At 32.8% G+C, this 20,454-nt stretch overlaps 1 non-coding gene across 1 annotated transcript; it reads right to left on the reverse strand.

Annotated features, from left to right (window-relative positions):
- Window positions 1-17,325: 17,325 nt before the first annotated feature.
- Window positions 17,326-17,432, reverse strand: LOC139856567 (small nucleolar RNA R71). Its single transcript, XR_011762040.1, has one exon. It is a non-coding gene; the product is annotated as a small nucleolar RNA R71 (small nucleolar RNA).
- Window positions 17,433-20,454: the final 3,022 nt, after the last annotated feature.

Below are 20,454 nucleotides of genomic sequence, written 5' to 3' on the forward strand. Positions count from 1 at the left end.
GACCATTTTGGAAAACATACTTCCACTTTGAGTTTGACCATGATTTTTGGATATAGTTTCATGTTCATAAGAAAAATCATTTTCCCAAAATAAAAACTTTTAAATCAAAGTTTATCATAGTTTTTAATTAACTAACCCAAAACAGCCCGCGGTGTTACTACGACGGCGTATATCCGGTTTTACGGTGTTTTTCGTGTTTTCCGGTTTTAAATCATTAAGTTAGCATATCATATAGATATAGAACATGTGTTTAGTTGATTTTAAAAGTCAAGTTAGAAGGATTAACTTTTGTTTGCGAACAAGTTTAGAATTAACTAAACTATGTTCTAGTGATTATGAGTTTAAACCTTCGAATAAGGTAGTTTTATATATATATATATGAATCAAATGATGTTATGAACATCATTACTACCTCAAGTTTAGTAGGTAAATCTACTGGAAGTGACAATAAATGATCTAGCTTCAAAGGATCTTGGACGGCTTGAAAGTTTTTGAAGTAGGATCATGACACAAAAACAAGTTCAAGTAAGATTTTTTACTCGAATTAAGATAGTTTATAGTTATAGAAATTGAATCAAAGTTTTAATATGAATATTACCTTGAATAAGAAAGATAACCTACTGTAAATAAAAAAGGTTTCTTGATCTTAGATGATTACTTGGAATGGATTAGAAAGCTTGGAAGTAAACTAGTAAACTTGAAAGGATTTTCGAAGTGTTCTTGAAGTGTTCTTCCTAAAATGATTATAGCTTGATTCTTGAAGTAATTTTTGATGAAGATGATGATTAGCTACTGGAAAATTTCGTTCATAAGTGTGTGTGTGTTGAGAGAGAATTAGAAAGAGAATTGGAAGTGAAATGGAGTGAATGATGAGTGGTAAGTGGTGAGTGGTGAGTGGGGCTAAAAGGAGTTCTAGTTAGTTGACTAGTTCATGATAGAAGTTAAAATTGATTAGTCATGCATAACATAATCAAGAGTGGAATTCCATACTAGTTCCTATTGGTATATACCCATAGTAAGTACGTCTAGAAGCTGTGTATAATACGGGTATGAATACGACTAGAATTCTTGATGAAAAAAGAATGGGAATGTAACTGTAACTATTTTCGTTAAGTATGAGTGTTTTGATATATGTCTTGAAGTCTTCCAAAAGTATATTAATACATCTAAATACACTACATGTATATACATTTTAACTGAGTCGTTAAGTCATCGTTAGTCGTTACATGTAAGTGTTGTTTTGAAACCTTTAAGTTAACGATCTCATTTAATGTTGTTAACCCATTGTTTATTATATCTAATGAGATGTTATAATTATTATTTTCATGATATTATGATATATTAATATATCTTAATATGATATATATATATATATATATATATATATATATACATTTAAATGTTGTTACAACGATAATCGTTACATGTATGTTTCGTTTCGAAATCCTTAAGTTAGTAGTCTTGTTTTTACATATGTAGTTCATTGTTAATATACTTAATGAGATACATACTTATCATAATATCATGTTAACTATATATATATATATATATATATATATATATATATATATATATATATATATATATGTCATCATATAGTTTTTACAAGTTTAACGTTCGTGAATCGCCGGTCAACTTGGGTGGTCAATTGTCTATATGAAACTCATTTCAAATAATAAAGTCTTAACAAGTTTGATTGCTTAACATGTTGGAAACACTTAATCATGTAAAAATCAATTTCATTTAAAATATAAACATGGAAAAGTTCGGGTCACTACACAAATGGTATGTCATCACCCCCTTCCTGGTTTTATCTGCTGCCCTCTCTTTATAAGGTACTAACACGTGATGCAAACTATTGTAAAGTTTGGTCCATAAGAAAGAACCCCACGGATACTTGTTCATCAAATCAAAGTCCTCCATTAAAAGCAGCATATCATCGTCTACACCATCCCGCAACTGCTTGCCAAGGAAGCATAAGTTAATTATCAACGCAATGGTGACTATGACCTTATCCTTGTCAGTTCCTTTCAACTCATCCTTAAAAAAAGCCTCGTGAAACTCTGAAAGATGACGGGGACCACTATGTCGTTTACTAAAAACACGAGATGAAACCGAATGGTCAAAATCAGACCTCTCTTGACCTATCCAATCTACAAGAGATGTAACCGGACCAAACCGCATCCCGGTAACCAAGCAAAACTCACGTCTACCACACCTAATGACATGATCTCGGGTAACTCGAAACCATAGCTCTTCTGGCTCCTCACATATTTCACGTAAGTTGATTGCAAAGTTTTTCGGACAGTCAATCTGATTCATTAATAAGCAATGTATGTATCCCGAATCATTGTCATCACACTTTATATCTAACCAATGACCAAAACACGTTTCTCTGAAAATCTTTGTCTGAGCCGGAGTCAGTTTGTCCTTAATCTCACGAATAAGAGACATCTTGCTTCGAATGGTGACATATACATACATTTAACTATACATGTACAAACCATAAAAAGGGACAAATACAGTATAGTCGACCTTAATTCCGGTCGACTATAGTTTAATTCAACTATTGTCGACTCAGGATGTGGTCGACTATAGTGTATTTTGTTGTCATTCGACCCCTAGAAAGGTCGTGTATGTAAGTGCTCTTCTGCCCTACTAATTTATCTAATTTATCCCTTTATTACTAACATCACCACCACCATCATCATACAGTTATACACTTTAGCAAAAACAATGGGAGATATGTATATCTATAGTTACATATACATATACATATACATATACATATACATATACATATACATATACAAATACATATACATATACATATACATATACATATACATATACATATACATTTACACATACAGTTACATATACCTATACATATACTGACATATACACACATACAGATACATCCATACACACATATACATATAAATACAGTGACCCATACATACATATACATATATACATACATATACACATACAGATACACTAACATAAAGATAGACTAACGCAAATTAGGTTTTACCTCAATATCTGTCATCTTTGACTGTCGATCAATTTAGGGTTTATGTGCAATTAATTGAATCTGCAATGAATCAGGGTTGATGGTTCGTATCTAGGGTTTGTGGAGCAAAATTTTGTTAAATTTGTAATTTAAATTGTGTGAACTCGCTATTTGATTGTCTTTTTGTATACTCGACCAACATTAAGGTCACCCTTGTTTTTTTGGGTCGAATATAGTGGTCGACCTATAAAACATGGTATTCGACTGATATTGCTTGATTTCATCATATATATCTCTCGCAATATCGTGTGAAATACTCTCGAATCAAGGATAGTTAAGGCGGTTTCTACAAGTAATGCACGAAGGTATGTAAATTGTATCGGAAAGTGGTTTATAAAGAATTTTGATGAATTATGACCGTTCTATAAGTTGTGATATCATCATAGTTGATCCCGATACAAGTTAGGGTCAAATTAGCGCTTTAAAATGATAAAACAAGGCTTCAGATATGTTGGACTGAAGTGACCCGTCCTAATCCATCTGGACGAAGTCATAAACATCTGGTCCCATTGCGATGATCGACTCCAAATAATGTCTTTAAAATGAACAAATACACAGCGGAAGATTTCTTTCATACCTGAGAATAAACATGCTTTAAAATGTCAACCAAAAGGTTGGTGAGTTCATAAGTTTATCATAAAATAATAAAATTCATCATTTTGATAGACCACAAAATTTAAATGCTGCATGGTACAAATGGGCCCGAATCATATACCCACCTGTAATGTACATGCGATATCTTTTAAATACAGTACACCTTTCTCGTGTACAAAATCCTTTTTTTTATAAATCTTAGTAGCCGTACACATATCTTGTGCACAAAATAACATACACATAACCTGTGTATAAAATCACTCTCTCGATACATAACATTCACTTTTCAATTGGTGGCAATTATCATGTCCACATAATTCAATGGTGGCAATTATCATGTCCACATAATTCAATGGTGGCAATTATCATGTCCACATAATTCAATAATAATCCGCAGAACTTCTGTCTGCATAATAATTCATTCGAGGAATGTTTTGCATGTGTCTATCTCGTCAAACATTTATAAAAGTATTTCATGTATTCGCAGTTCAAAATATATTTCAAAAGCAATTAATAAAGCAGTTGTAAAAACAGCGCATGTATTCTCAGTTCCAAAAATGTAAAGAGTAAAAGGGAGCAAATGAAACTCACCATACTGTATTTTGTAGTAAAAATACATGGAACGACATTGAACAAGTATGGGGTTGGCCTCGGATTCACGAACCTATATTATTCATATTTATATTAAAACATATAATCGAAATCGAACAAATTTATATATATTATTATAAATGATATAATTTTTATATTAATAAATTATATGTTATTTTATCTATTTAAATAAATGATAACTTTAATATAGTTAAGTGTTATATTGTATATCTGTTTATATAAGCAATATTTTGTTTACATAATATAGTTACAATAATACTAGAATAAGTATAATGATAGAAATAATAATTTTCTTAATAATAATAATGGTAGCATTAATAATAGTCTTTATTTTTATACTTATAACCTTAGTAACATCATTAAAACTTTTATTTTCATAAACACTATTATTTTACAAATAATGATATAGATAATACTTGATAATAATAATAATAATAATAATAATAATAATAATAATAATAATAATAATAATAATAATAATAATAACAACAATAATAAAGATGATTACTACCTTAAAGGTTCAAAAAGATAAAAATTCGCCCAAGCCGGGTCTCGAACCCACGACCTATCGGTTACACACTCATGCTCCTAACCATCAGTCTGTTTATGATTTGCTAAATTAATCCCAACCTATTACTATATATATATTATCTCATCTCTGTCTGTTTCTCTTCTCATTTTCTAAAAAAAAATATAATATGTCACATGCTGGTTTCGAACCCTGGTCCTCCTATTTAGCACAAACAATCCTCAACCATCATGCTGGCTCATCTTTTCTGATTAAATTCCGTAATAAATAATCTTAACCTATATCTAATTATTTTCCTTTTCCTTCTTCTTTTTCTTAACAAAACCCATTTAACCCCTTTTCATCATGATTCAATATCATCATCCACTTATCATATCCAACATCATCATACGTCTATCCTACCCAACATCATAATAATCATGGTGATCATCATAACCGTATCATTATCATTATCAATATGCCTTCATCATCTTAGTATCATATCATCACTATCATTGTCATATAGCATGATATCATAATCATTTTCTAAACAGCAAGAAATAGCAGTTATATCACCTTGGTTTCTTGAAGGTCATTAGATTAATACTATGAAACCATCTCGTTATCCTTATTATCCTATCCAGTCCAACCGAGTACCTGGCTCTCGGCCTAACCATCGATCATATATTGTACATTCAATTAGATCATAACGGTCCAACATGAAAATAAAACCTATCGGCCCACTTATATGAGTTGGATCTCAATCCAATAAGGCAAACATGGCCCCAACAGGAAAAGGAATCGGATCATTCAGTTTAAATGGAAAGAAAAGATCACAACCCAAACATAATATTTGGCTCAAATTGTAATCTGATATAAATGAATTTTGTGAGTTTTGCTGGTACCATAGAACGGCATTGAAACAGAAAACGTGGACACCACCTTCTCTTTATTTAATCAACAACTTGCACATCACCAGTATGCGCTGCCCCATCTTCAACTTTATTGATATCATGTATTAATAAATCATTATATATGACACCTTTCCACCTAATATTATTATTATCGTCCATTCATTATTATTATAATCGACTAGGCAGTTTTTCTATCACCTTTATGATAGTGATCCACATAATATTGTTATGATTATTTTACTAAAGAAAAATGTCCCAAAGTATATATCTTTGCCTGCCATGAAATAGTTTCATTGCTCCCACTTGCAAAATCTTTACCTATAACATGTGTTTTGATGGGAGAAAAAGGAATCATAGGTATAGCAGCGAGCAGCAAGCATAAAGGGTATTCAAATGGTTGGATGGTGATAGAATTCGAATGGAAATAGTAGCAGTAGCAGAGAAGTGAGGGAGGGGGATAGTGAAGTGGTGGTTCGTGAGAGTTCACGGTTTAAACAGAAAAGAAAGTCGATTAACAAGCAGGTTGTATGATATGGTGATGGTGTTGGTTGACGTTTATAGGTAATCGGAATAAGAAATAGGAAGCCACAACACGAACATGTAAATAATCAAGGTGATTGAATAAAGGTGAAGATGGTGGTTTACTTCGGTGTTTTACGGATCAAGAACATTCAACAAGTCACTAGCTAAGGTGCAAAGGTGATAGTTTTATGTATGTGTAAGAGTGTTAGAATAGATTATGAAAGGTGATGGTTTTTGGGATAGTTCTCAGACAATAACCAGAAGGGTGATAGTTTAATCGTGGGAGTAGCCAGGATTATGAGAACTCATGTTGCAGTTATGTATTGGGATGAGATGGAAGATCTAAAGAAAATTGATAGATAGTGAGATGTATGTACTAGGTGCATGCATTTAGATATACTCATATAATAAGTTAGATAGAATATTACAACTAAAAGGAGCAAACACAGTGATCTAGTACTGAAATTTCGGAATTCATAGCTGTCAATGATGTATGTGTAAATATAATTTATATATATAATATTAGTTAGATTAGACTCATAACAGAAAGCTAAATCGTAATTGATCTAGTGGATCTCAAATTTCAATTTGATACAGTAGTCTTAAATAATTAATATCAATTAAGCCTTTCAATCAACTACATTTATGGAAGAAAATGAATTGCACAAGTAGTTTGTCTTTTGAATATATAATAGTAATAATACTAATGATAGTAATAATAAGTTGTATTATAATATTAATAATAATTATAATAATTTTTCCAATTTTTAGTAATAATACTAATAATTATTAATAATAATGATAGTAATAATAATATTAATAATATTAATATAACAAATTAATATTAACACATAATTATTTATACGGAATGAAATCTTATAAATTTCTATATATAATATTTATATATCGCTTGTATATATAATTGTTTATATTTACTTATTTATATATATACCTTTCTATTTACAAATAATGGTTCGTGAATCGTCGAAAATGGTTGAAGGTTAATTGCACATATAAAAACAGTTCAAAATTTTTGAGACACAACATTACAGACTTTGCTTATCATGTTGAAATCATATAAAGATTAAATTTAAATTTGGTCGGAATTCTCCGGGTCGTCACAGTACCTACCCGTTAAAGAAATTTCGTCCCGAAATTTGAGTGAGGTGGTCATGACTAACAATAAAAATGTTTTCACGACGACTCTGAGTTGATAAATAAAGTTTTATCATTATTGATTAATATAGATAAAACGATTCGATTCTGTGAAGCGTATGAGTGAAGCTGTCGCCAAATAGTAAAATAAGAAAGATAAGTTTTATCATAACTTTTAACTAATCATGGTTGAATTTAGAAAATAAGGTGCATCTTAGCTTTTGACGTTGTCTTGGTTGAATTTCGGAATTCAAGGAATTTAAAGAAAATCTTCGAAATCCAAAAGATTTGATTCTTCGGGATTTAAGGAAATTAGGATCTCTATAATTAAATACGGTGATCTGCCTCGATTTCTCCGTCTGATATTTCCATTATAAATTAAACTCTTCCCGTTCCATAATTTTCACCATTCTTATACTTTCTTTCATGGTGCTTACATTCACAAGATTGTGAAAATGCTTAATCCAGTTCTGATCCTTGTCCTTATCCTGACTATTGCAACAATCATTCTCCTTTTCCAACTTCCACCGGAGGAATCTGCTTCCTTTTACTTCGGCCTTGGGGTTATAGTGTTTTTAATTCTCCCGTGTCTTTATGTTGCGATAAACATTGATATACACGGTCTGTAATTTCCGTGTTGTTATTGGGCTTTATATCTCCCCTTATATTTCAATGACCCTATTTCTGTTTCCTATAATCATTGTTATCCATAGTTAATACTCCCTCCTATTTGTTGCGATTTATACTCCACTTTCTAATTCGGAGCTTTGTCCCTTCGTTTCTTCTTCTTGTGATTGGGCATCTCTTGTAATGGTCTAGAATTCGCGGATATAAGTTTCAGAATGAACATTTTTAATGTTCTAAGAAAGAAACGGTAATAGCACAATATGACTTGTCAAATTATCAGAATTCAAGGAAAAAATAGGACTATAAAAATATGTTCTTGATATGTTTATATATCAGATGGAATGTAAGAGGCGTGTAACATGGCACATGATGACGTTAGAGTCTGTGAATCATCACATTTCATTAGAAACTTAACATGACTTACTGTAATATAATCACGTTGATCAAGTGTCATTATATTATACTAACTCATGCATCAATTCCCAACATTACTTCAATAACATTCATATTTTAAGCTCGAAAGTTTACAGAATATAGAAACTAACAGTTTCTATATGATGTAACACTGATAGCACTAAGAGATTAATGATTTCAGATAAGAATAGTTATGAAAATATCTTCAGAAATATGGAGGATATTTATAATGAAAGATACGATGATATCTTGGAATTTCTAATATCGAAGGATGGTGAAGAAAATTTGTCCGCAAGAGTTTGGAGTCAGAAGCAAGGTATTTGCTAAAGATTTCATCAGAAATAGAATCATCAGGATTCTTAATGTACAAGTTTAATCCTTGTGATTTGTTCAGAGACTCTTTCATAGTTTGCTCAATCAGTTTTTCAGTACCAAATTTTTTTATCGAGCGTTCCCAACATTCAATTCTTTATTATCAAACTTTTGACCGTTTAGACCATCTACAATTTTCCTGTTTCCTCTGCATTTAATGCTACGATATCTGAGTCATCGGTTATCATTCCGAAGTGGTTTCAAGAGAATTTTGTTTTTAGATGATTAAACGCTGATGGTAACATGGTGGAATATGAAAGGTTCCCCGGTAACAATAAAAGAGCACGCATATATATCAAGGTTATAATAAGGTTGTTTCGAATGAAAAGTCGAAGTTGTCTTGTTGGAGCTGTGACAAAATTGGCTAGTTTGGAAAGGGATTGCAAAGTTATTTTCAGTAATAACAACGCCAAAGAAGTTAGCACAGATACGTGTTAAACGTTTACTCAAGTTCCGAATGTTTTTAGGTGCATAACTATATGCATCGATCTTTTCTTTCGTAGATGAAGTGCGGTTGGTTCATCCTCTCGATTGAGGTGTTTTCAAGAGTCATGAAAGGTTTTGAACGCGGATTATAATTGTCAGAATACAAATGAGGTTTAAGATGAAATCAAGTGGTAAACTTGAAGAATTGTTTAGTTTCATATGTTATAATCAATATTTTAATTCATTTTAATTGTCCAATTGTTGGTAGTCCTTAGTTGATAGTCCACAGTTAGCAATTCAACAATTCATATATAGTTTAATATATAATATTCGAATTAATTAATACGTATCGTGACCCGTGTACATATCTCAGATTCGATCACAACTCAAACTATATATATTATTGTAGAATCAACCTCAACCCTGTATAGAGAACTCGATCATTTCTGCATATAGAGTGTCTATGGTTATTCCAAATAATATATATAGATGCGTCGATATGATATGTCAAAACCTTGTATACGTGTCCCGATATTTAAAGTGCGTAAAATAAATAGCAGTAATTAAATGACGATAAATAAAATTGCGATAATTAAAATTGCGATAAATAAACTGCGATAAATAAAATGTAATCAGTTAGCTAGGAACAGTTAGCTAGGAACAGTTAGCGTGGATTCTTAACAAATTTCCTCATAGTTAATTTGTTTGTTTCTAACAAATTTTATTTTGTCAAATGTTTTCTTCATTATGCCACTTGTTGGATTCTGATAAATCAAAATCCAAATATGAAATGGGATGAATATGGTTATTCTGTAGTGATCGGATTTGTATATCGGTGAATGTAAGTAGGATAATAAACGACTGTTGAATCAACTTCGAAGAATGTACATTGTAACTTATTAATGTGAAATCTAAATATTCCTCGGGTATTACCTACCCGTTAAAATATTTTCACAATTAACACTTTGTACGAAAGAATTTTTAATTACAATCTTTATGAAAACATATATATATATATATATATTTTCTTCAGATGTAATCATGGATTTAATGAGTTAATATGATATTAAACTCATTTGATTTTCGGTTGGAATTAAATTGAATATTCTCTAAAACTTTAGAGATTACATAATCGCCATGTCGAACGAAAATAAAAGAGGTAGAACGATACGTAGAACGAAGATCATACTCGAAGTACAGATGGTGATATTGAGGCGTGTGATGTTGAGGCTTATGTTATTGGTGGTACTGGTGCCGATGTTGGTGGTACTGTTGGTGCCAGTGATGTTGCTGAAGCTGGTACGTTTTGCACCATATTCTCCAAATTTATTACTCGAGCGTGGAGCTCGTTGACTTCTTCCATTATTCTGGAATGATTGTCGGTTGGAACGAGCGGATAAATGAGGTTTAGAATTTTTAGATAAAATATAATCATGGCCAGATACTCTGGAAATGAGAGAGAAAATGGTGTCTCGAACAGGTTCGCTGGTAAACGCTTCAGGTTCATTGTCAAGAGGTGAATTCGGTTGGTAGAAGGGATCGCCTTCTTCGTGTCTCCATTGATTAAGTCGACTACGAACCCATCAGATGAATTGGGGATGACTGATTGGTTGATTCATTCTGGTTATATTGCTTTCGGAGTTCGAGTGGAAATCCATATCGGAATAGCTATCGGAATAACTATCAGAATAGCTATCGGAATCTGAGGGACTCGAACTGGTTGAGGGATTCATCCCATACGATCAGATGAAGGATTTTCGATAAGAAATAGATTATAGGATGTAGATTAGTACCCTGCAATACATAATTTACATATGCATATATATTACTAAAATCCCATAAGTATCGAAGGAATCTACGGAAGCTGTCAGGCAAAGGTAACAATAACAGATACGCTAAGATATGAATTAGCAGATTTGCTAAGATATGAGTTTTGTCTATACACTATATAGGCAATAGAGGCAGTAAGATGTGTCTAGACTTTAAGGATGATAAGTAAGTAATTTCTGACACGAAATGATAAGCAAAACTTTTGACATGCAGATACGGTCGAAGTCCAGACTCATTAATGCATCCTAACAACTATCAGTTAGACACGCTAATGCAAGACCTGGTTCGCTAAGACCACCGCTCCGATACCAACTGAAGTGACCCGTCCTAATCCATCTGGACGAAGTCACAAACATCTGGTCCCATTGCGATGATCGACTCCAAATAATGTCTTTAAAATGAGCAAATACACAGCGGAAGATTTCTTTCATACCTGAGAATAAACATGCTTTAAAATGTCAACCAAAAGGTTGGTGAGTTCATAAGTTTATCATAAAATAATAAAATTCATCATTTTGATAGACCACAAAATTTAAATGCTGAATGGTACAAATGGGCCCGAATCCTATACCCACCTGTAATGTACGTGCGATATCTTTTAAATACAGTACACCTTTCTCGTGTACAAAATCCTTTTTTTATAAATCTTAGTAACCGTACACATATCTTGTGCACAAAATAACATACACATAACCTGTGTATAAAATCATTCTCTCGATACATAACATTCACTTTTCAATTGGTGGCAATTATCATGTCCACATAATTCAATGGTGGCAATTATCATGTCCACATAATTCAATGGTGACAATTATCATGTCCACATAATTCAATAATAATCCGCAGAACTTCTGTCTACATAATAATTCATTCGAGGAATGTTTTGCTTGTGTCTATCTCGTCAAACATTTATAAAAGTATTTCATGTATTCGCAGTTCAAAATATATTTCAAAAGCAATTAATAAAGCAGTTGTAAAAACAGTGCATGTATTCTCAGTTCCAAAAATGTAAAGAGTAAAAGGGAGCAAATGAAACTCACCATACTGTATTTTGTAGTAAAAATACATGGAACGACATTGAACAAGTATGGGGTTGGCCTCGGATTCACGAACCTATATTATTCATATTTATATTAAAACATATTATCGAAATCGAACAAATTTATATATATTATTATAAATGATATAATTTTTATATTAATAAATTATATGTTATTTTATCTATTTAAATAAATGATAACTTTAATATAGTTAAGTGTTATATTGTATATCTGTTTATATAAGCAATATTTTGTTTACATAATATAGTTACAATAATACTAGAATAAGTATAATGATAGAAATAATAATTTTCTTAATAATAATAATGGTAGCATTAATAATCGTCTTTATTTTTATACTTATAACCTTAGTAACATCATTAAAACTTTTATTTTCATAAACACTATTATTTTACAAATAATGATATAGATAATACTTGATAATAATAATAATAATAATAATAATAATAATAATAATAATAATAATAATAATAATAATAATAATAATAACAATAACAATAATAAAGATGATTACTACCTTAAAGGTTCAAAAAGATAAAAATTCACCCAAGCCGGGTCTCGAACCCACGACCTATCGGTTACACACTCATGCTCCTAACCATCAGTCTGTTTATGATTTGCTAAATTAATCCCAACCTATTACTATATATATATTATCTCATATCTGTCTGTTTCTCTTCTCATTTTCTAAAAAAAATATAATATGTCACATGCTGGTTTCGAACCCTGGTCCTCCTATTTAGCACAAACAATCCTCAACCATCATGCTGGCTCATCTTTTCTGATTAAATTCCGTAATAAATAATCTTAACCTATATCTAATTGTTTTCCTTTTTCTTCTTCTTTTTCTTAACAAAACCCATTTAACCCCTTTTCATCATGATTCAATATCATCATCCACTTATCATATCCAAAATCATCATACGTCTATCCTACCCAACATCATAATAATCATGGTGATCATCATAACCGTATCATTATCATTATCAATATGCCTTCATCATCTTAGTATCATATCATCACTATCATTGTCATATAGCATGATATCATAATCATTTTCTAAACAGCAAGAAATAGCAGTTATATCACCTTGGTTTCTTGAAGGTCATTAGATTAATACTATGAAACCATCTCGTTATCCTTATTATCCTATCCAGTCCAACCGAGTACCTGGCTCTCGGCCTAACCATCGATCCTATATTGTACATTCAATTAGATCATAACGGTCCAACAGGAAAATAAAACCTATCGGCCCACTTATATGAGTTGGATCTCAATCCAATAAGGCAAACATGGCACCAACAGGAAAAGGAATCGGATCATTCAGTTTAAATGGAAAGAAAAGATCACAACCCAAACATAATATTTGGCTCAAATTGTAATCTGATATAAATGAATTTTGTGAGTTTTGCTGGTACCATAGAACGGCATTGAAACAGAAAACGTGGACACCACCTTCTCTTTATTTAATCAACAACTTGCACGTCACCAGTATGCACTGCCCCATCTTCAACTTTATTGATATCATGTATCAATAAATCATTATATACGACACCTTTCCACCTAATATTATTATTATCGTCCATTCATTCTTATTATAATCGACTAGGCAGTTTTTCTATCACCTTTATGATAGTGATCCACATAATATTGTTATGATTATTTTACTAAAGAAAAACGTCCCAAAGTATATATCTTTGTCGGCCATGAAATAGTTTCATTGCTCCCACTTGCAAAATCTTTACCTATAACATGTGTTTTAATGGGAGAAAAAGGAATCATAGGTATAGCAGCGAGCAGCAAGCATAAAGGGTATTCAAATGGTTGGATGGTGATAGAATTCGAATGGAAACAGTAGCAGTAGCAGAGAAGTGAGGGAGGGGGATAGTGAAGTGGTGGTTCGTGAGAGTTCACGGTTTAAACAGAAAATAAAGTCGATTAACAAGCAGGTTGTATGATATGGTGATGGTGTTGGTTGGCGTTTATAGGTAATCGGAACAAGAAATAGGAAGCCACAACACGAACATGTAAATAATCAAGGTGATTGAATAAAGGTGAAGATGGTGGTTTACTTCGGTCTTTTACGGATCAAGAACATTCAACAAGTCACTAGCTAAGGTGAAAAGGTGATAGTTTTATGTATGTGTAAGAGTGTTAGAATAGATTATGAAAGGTGATGGTTTTTGGGATAGTTCTCAGACAATAACCAGAAGGGTGATAGTTTAATCGTGGGAGTAGCTAGGATTATGAGAACTCATGTTGCAGTTATGTATTGGGATGAGATGGAAGATCTAAAGAAAATTGATAGATAGTGAGATGTATGTACTAGGTGCATGCATTTAGATATACTCATATAATAAGTTAGATAGAATATTACAACTAAAAGGAGCAAACACAGTGATCTAGTACTGAAATTTCGGAATTCATAGCTGTCAATGATGTATGTGTAAATATAATTTATATATATAATATTAGTTAGATTAGACTCATAACAGAAAGCTAAATCGTAATTGATCTAGTGGATCTCAAATTTCAGTTTGATACAGTAGTCTTAAATAATTAATATCAATTAAGCCTTTCAATCAACTAAATTTATGGAAGAAAATGAATTGCACAAGTAGTTTGTCTTTTGAATATATAATAGTAATAATACTAATGATAGTAATAATAAGTTGTATTATAATATTAATAATAATTATAATAATTTTTCCAATTTTTAGTAATAATACTAATAATTATTAATAATAATGATAGAAATAATAATATTAATAATATTAATATAACAAATTAATATTAACACATAATTATTTATACGGAATGAAATCTTATAAATTTCTATATATAATATTTATATATCGCTTGTATATATAATTGTTTATATTTACTTATTTAAATATATACCTATCTATTTACAAATAATGGTTCGTGAATCGTCGAAAATGGTTGAAGGTTAATTGCACATATAAAAACAGTTCAAAATTTTTGAGACACAACATTACAAACTTTGCTTATCGTGCTGAAATCATATAAAGATTAAATTTAAATTTGGTCGGAATTCTCCGGGTCGTCACATGGACTCCGTCCAAAATTGTTAGGACTCCGTCCAAATTAACGGATATGAAAGAAAAAAAGAGACAGTGAACTTCAGTACATCTGGACGCCGTCCAGAAATCTGGACGCCGTCCAGATCTTCACAATGGGACGCCGTCCAGCCCTTTACAACTGGATGCCATCCAGAAAGCTGGACGCCGTCCAGTAGTAGGTTTCAGTCTACTTTTGACTTTTTGGGCCACTTTAACCACTTTAAAAATGAATGATTGAGAGACCAGTTTTCTTATACGAACCAGAGGAGTTAGAAGACGATTTTAGGAGCTATTTTGGAGAACTCCAAGCTCTTTGAAGAGGCTTAACATCCAAGAATCAAGATTCAACACCTTCTCCATTCAAGATTCATTCTCTAATAGGTTGATTTCTTGTTCTTAACAATGAATTCTACTTATCACTTGATTGCTATGTTGTTTATTAATATGATTATTGGCTAAACTCTATAATGTTTTTTCGAGATTAAAAACTGGGGTATTGGATGTAATCTTATGTATTGAATGTAATTTGTGTGATAGTTTTAATGCTTGAAACAAGAACATGCTTATTGATGTTAAAGATCATTTGTATATAGTTAATTGATATGTTATTAACAAGAGAACTCTTGTTAATTTATCATATTGATTTACAATCAACTTGTCTTAGATTGATTGTTCACTAAACCGGACCAAGGGGGTAAATTAGATTCAATTGGTTAGACGATATAGGGATGAATTGTATACAACGAATGTTTGTACAATTTTTGATAACTATGGACTTAGTAGTCAAGTTTCAAGCCTTAGAACTAGTTAAGTTGTCCGATTACAATTACAAGAACTATAGTGAAAAGGGAACCCTTGATCTTGTAATTGTGTTTGCGTGTTTACTTAAGAGAACTCTTGGTGAACCTATTAGATAACTTACACACATAATCATTCAATCGGGTTTTAATATCAAAACTTACATCCAATACCGAGGGTAAAAGATCTAGATGAACATTTCGTCTCTTTGATCTAAATCAAACTATCTTATTTGCTTTCTTTGCACTTGTTTTCATTATATAAACTTAAAAGACCAAAAATATTGTTTTTACTTTTAATCTTCTCTGATTTGGTTAATCGTTAAATAGCCACAAAAACATACTATCTTGTACCTTTAAGTTTCATTTACTTAGTTAATCATAATATAGTTTCTAATTCTAGTTTGACTAATACAACTGTCTTTGGAACGATATACGGAATTTATCATTTACTATACTACTACACGATCGGGTACACTGCCCGTTAGTGTGTAACAATCTTTAATCGGTATTTTTCCATAATATTTCATACAACAATTCATATACCACATTTTGCACATCAAGTTTTTGGTGCCGCTGTCGGGGACAGTTTTGTGTCAAAATAGAATTATTAACTAATTTGTAATTAAGTAGTTTCTTAGTTCTTTTTAAATTATTAATAGTCTTTGATTTTTAAACTTATAGAATCGGTGCGTTTAATAGTTTTGTTAGTTGTGTGATTGACAGATTTTAGGTTGCATATGCCACATACCCGAAGTTCAGATTCTCCATTACTTACACCGCTTACAGAACCTGATAGAAAGCTTGGTAGAATCCCAAAAGAAGTACTTGAACTTTTTAAATCTTCATCAAAGTAAGAAACTTTTGATTCAGAATCAAGTACAACCAAGCCAAGATATTTTGAATTTGGTGAACCCGTTCATCCTCCAAATTTTGAAAAGGAAGGAGAGGCAAGACCGGTGGTACCAAGATAATCAATGGCGGCCAAGATGAAGGCAACCCGAACCGGACAAGGAAGTGCAATTACTCAGGCACCTGGTGAGGTAAAATTTGAAATAAAAAGACTTATTCTCCAAATGATTAACAACATATGTCAATTTGGTGGTGGTCCGAATGAAGATGCAAACGAACATATTCATCTTTTTCAAGAGATATGTCTTCTATTCAAGCTTCAACCGGACACTGATCAAGCCATACTTTTAAGACTTTTCCCATGGACACTCCACGGAGAAGCATGGAGTTGGTTGGATTCATTGCCCGAAGCTACAATAGAAACTTGGGATGGTATGTTGGAAAAATTTCTTAAGAAATATTTTCCAGCTTCTAAGTCCGCGAGACTCCAACAAGAAATTACCAAATTTTGTCAAAAGCTGATGAAAACCTTGTATGAAGCATGGAATCGATTTTCCAAAATGCTAAGAGGTTGTCCAAACCATGGTTTGGATACCTTCCAAAAAGTTCAAATCTTTTACAAGGGTTGTGATGTTGCATCCCCGAATTTCCATTGATCAAGCGGCAGGAGGTTCACTTATGGACAAAATTGAGCAAGACGCTTATGAGATAATCGAAAAGCAAGCCGAATATTCTCATGAATGGCATCAAGAAAGACCCATGACCCGTCATGCTCAAGTCTCAAGCGCCGGTGCTTATGATGACATTGGTTCTCTTAGCGTGAAGATAGATGGTGTTGCTCGAAACATGGAAAAGATCACCAAGGAAATCTATGGAATGAAGGTAGGGTGTGAATACTGTGGTGGTTTACATTTAGGAAAAGATTGTGATGCAGGTTTGACAATGGCTCAGAAAGAAGAAGTGGCTTTCATAAGCCAAAGGAATAACAACCAATTTCAAGGAAGAGCCCAAATTAACCGAAACTTCAATAACCCTTACAACCCTCAAGGTCAAAATTACAATTTCCAACAAGGGTCAAGTAGTGGGTTCCAACAACAAACTCCGGGTTTTTATTAAAAACCCCAACATGAAGAGAAAAAGTCAAATATGGAGAGTTTGTTGGAGAAGTTAATTGAATCGCAAACTCAACTTGTTACCAATATAAGCCAAACGAATGAGAAGAATGAGCAAAATTTAGAAACCAACAATCTTCCATTCAAGTATTGGAACAACAGATGAGTAATCTTGCTAAATTATTAAGCGAAAGAAAACCGGGGGAATTGCCAAGCAACACGCAATCTAATCCCCGAAACGAGCAAGCAAAAGCTATCACCACCCGAAGTGGAGTAACCTATGATCCACCAAGAATGCCAGAAGTCTCTGACTTTCGTGTTCCATTAATGAAAGAGAATGAACCAGGTAGTGTAAATGAAACGGAGAAGGAGAAGGAGCCAGAAAATGTGGTTGAAAGTGTTGACAATGAGCACACAGACAGTCAAGAAGACACGGTACGAGTCAAACCGGTTGTTAAAGCGTATCAACCACCACTCCCATTCCCAAGAAAACAAAGATTGGAGAAACTCGAGGAAGCAAAATCAAGATTCATGGAGCTCATCAAGAAAGTTAACGTAAATTTACCTTTTATTGATGTTATTGCAGGAATGCCTAAATATGCTCGATTCTTGAAGGACATGCTCACCAACTGAAAGAAGATAGAAAGTGTGTCATCGGTCACTTTAAATGCTAGATGTTCAGCGCTGGTGTCCAACACACTTCCTGAAAAGCTTCAAGATCCTGGTTGTTTCACTATTCCATGTCTACTGGGTGACCATGATTGTATGAGGGCATTAGCCGATTTGGGGGCTAGTATCAATTTGATGTCCTATTCGATTTACCTTAAATTAGCCCATGGGGAACTCAAAACCATACGAATGGCTATTCAACTAGCTGATCGCTCTATAAAATTCCCTCGAGGAATAATAGAGAATATGTTAGTTAAGATCGGGAATCTGATTTTTTCGGCAGACTTTGTGGTTTTAGACATGGAAGTTGATGACAGAATACCAATTATTTTAGGTCGGCCATTTTTAAATACTGCTAGATGTGTCATTGATGTTTATGATCAGCAGTTGACCCTTAGAATTGGTGAAGCTAGTGCGACTTTTGCAATTGACAAGTCATTAAAATATCCCGAATCTTCAGATGATACTTGTTATTTTATGCAAAGCATAGATTCGCATTATGAGTTCTTGCAGAAATTTCCCGAATCGGATGAAACAGGTACATACGATTTGATCAGTGGAGATGAAAAATTTCCTGAATAAGAAATGGATGTGATGGCTACATTGATGGCAAATGGGTATGAACCAACTGAGGAGGAGTTAGAACAACTGAACAAGGATAGCGAGTACCGGAGTAAGCCCTCAATTGAGGAACCTCTAATTTTGGAGCTTAAGCCGCTCCCTGATCATCTTGAGTACGCTTTCCTTCAGGAGGATTTGAAGCTTCCTGTAATTATTTCCTCACTTCTTTCTAAACATGAAAAAGAACGTATTGTTTCCTTGTTACAGGCCCACAAACAGGCCATTGCATGGAAAATTCATGATATAAAAGGAATTAGTCCTTCTTATTGCACTCACAAGATCTTAATGGAAGAAAATTCCAAACCAGTGGTGTAACGTCAAAGGAAGCTAAATCCTCATATACAAGATGTTGTCAAGAAGGAGATCATTAAATTGCTAGATGCAGGTCTAATCTACCCAATCTCAGACATTCCATGGATAAGCCCGGTCCATTGTGTTCCTAAAAAGGGTGGTATAACTGTTACCACCAATGATAAAGACTAGGTTATCACTACACGGACTGTTACGGGGTGACGAGTTTGTATTGACTATCGTAAGTTAAACGATGCCACTAGAAAAGACCATTTTCCACTACCATTCATTGATCAAATGTTAGAGTGACTAGCGGGAAATAGCTTTTATTGTTTCCTAGATGGCTTTTCGGGGTACTTTCAAATTCCCATCTCCCCCGAAGATCAAGAAAAGACCACCTTCACGTGTCCCTATGGCACCTTTTCATACCGCCGAATGCCCTTTGGTCTATGTAATGCTCCTGCAACATTCCAAAGGTGCATGATGGCCATTTTCCATGATATGATTGAAGAATGCATTGAAGTGTTCATGGATGACTTTTCAGTCTTCGGTGACACTTTCAATTCATGCCTTCTAAATTTGGAGAAAATGCTAATAAGGTGTGAGAAATCGAACTTAGTGCTAAACTGGGAGAAATGCCACTTTATGGTTAAAGAAGGCATTATCTTGGGGCACAAAATCTCAAGTGTTGGTATTCAGGTGGATCCAGCAAAGGTTGACGTCATTGCCAACCTTCCACCTCCTTCAAATGTGAAGGGTGTGAGAAGTTTTCTTGGGCATGCCGGGTTTTACCGGCGATTTATTAAGGATTTTTCAAAAATTGCAACGCCATTGAATAAACTTTTCGAAAAAGATGCACCCTTTGTTTTCACAAGTGAATGCACTAAGGCATTCAACATTTTAAAACAAAAACTTGTT

This window comes from Rutidosis leptorrhynchoides, chromosome 6, assembly GCF_046630445.1.
Source record: "Rutidosis leptorrhynchoides isolate AG116_Rl617_1_P2 chromosome 6, CSIRO_AGI_Rlap_v1, whole genome shotgun sequence".
NCBI classification, from domain to species: Eukaryota; Viridiplantae; Streptophyta; class Magnoliopsida; order Asterales; family Asteraceae; genus Rutidosis; species Rutidosis leptorrhynchoides.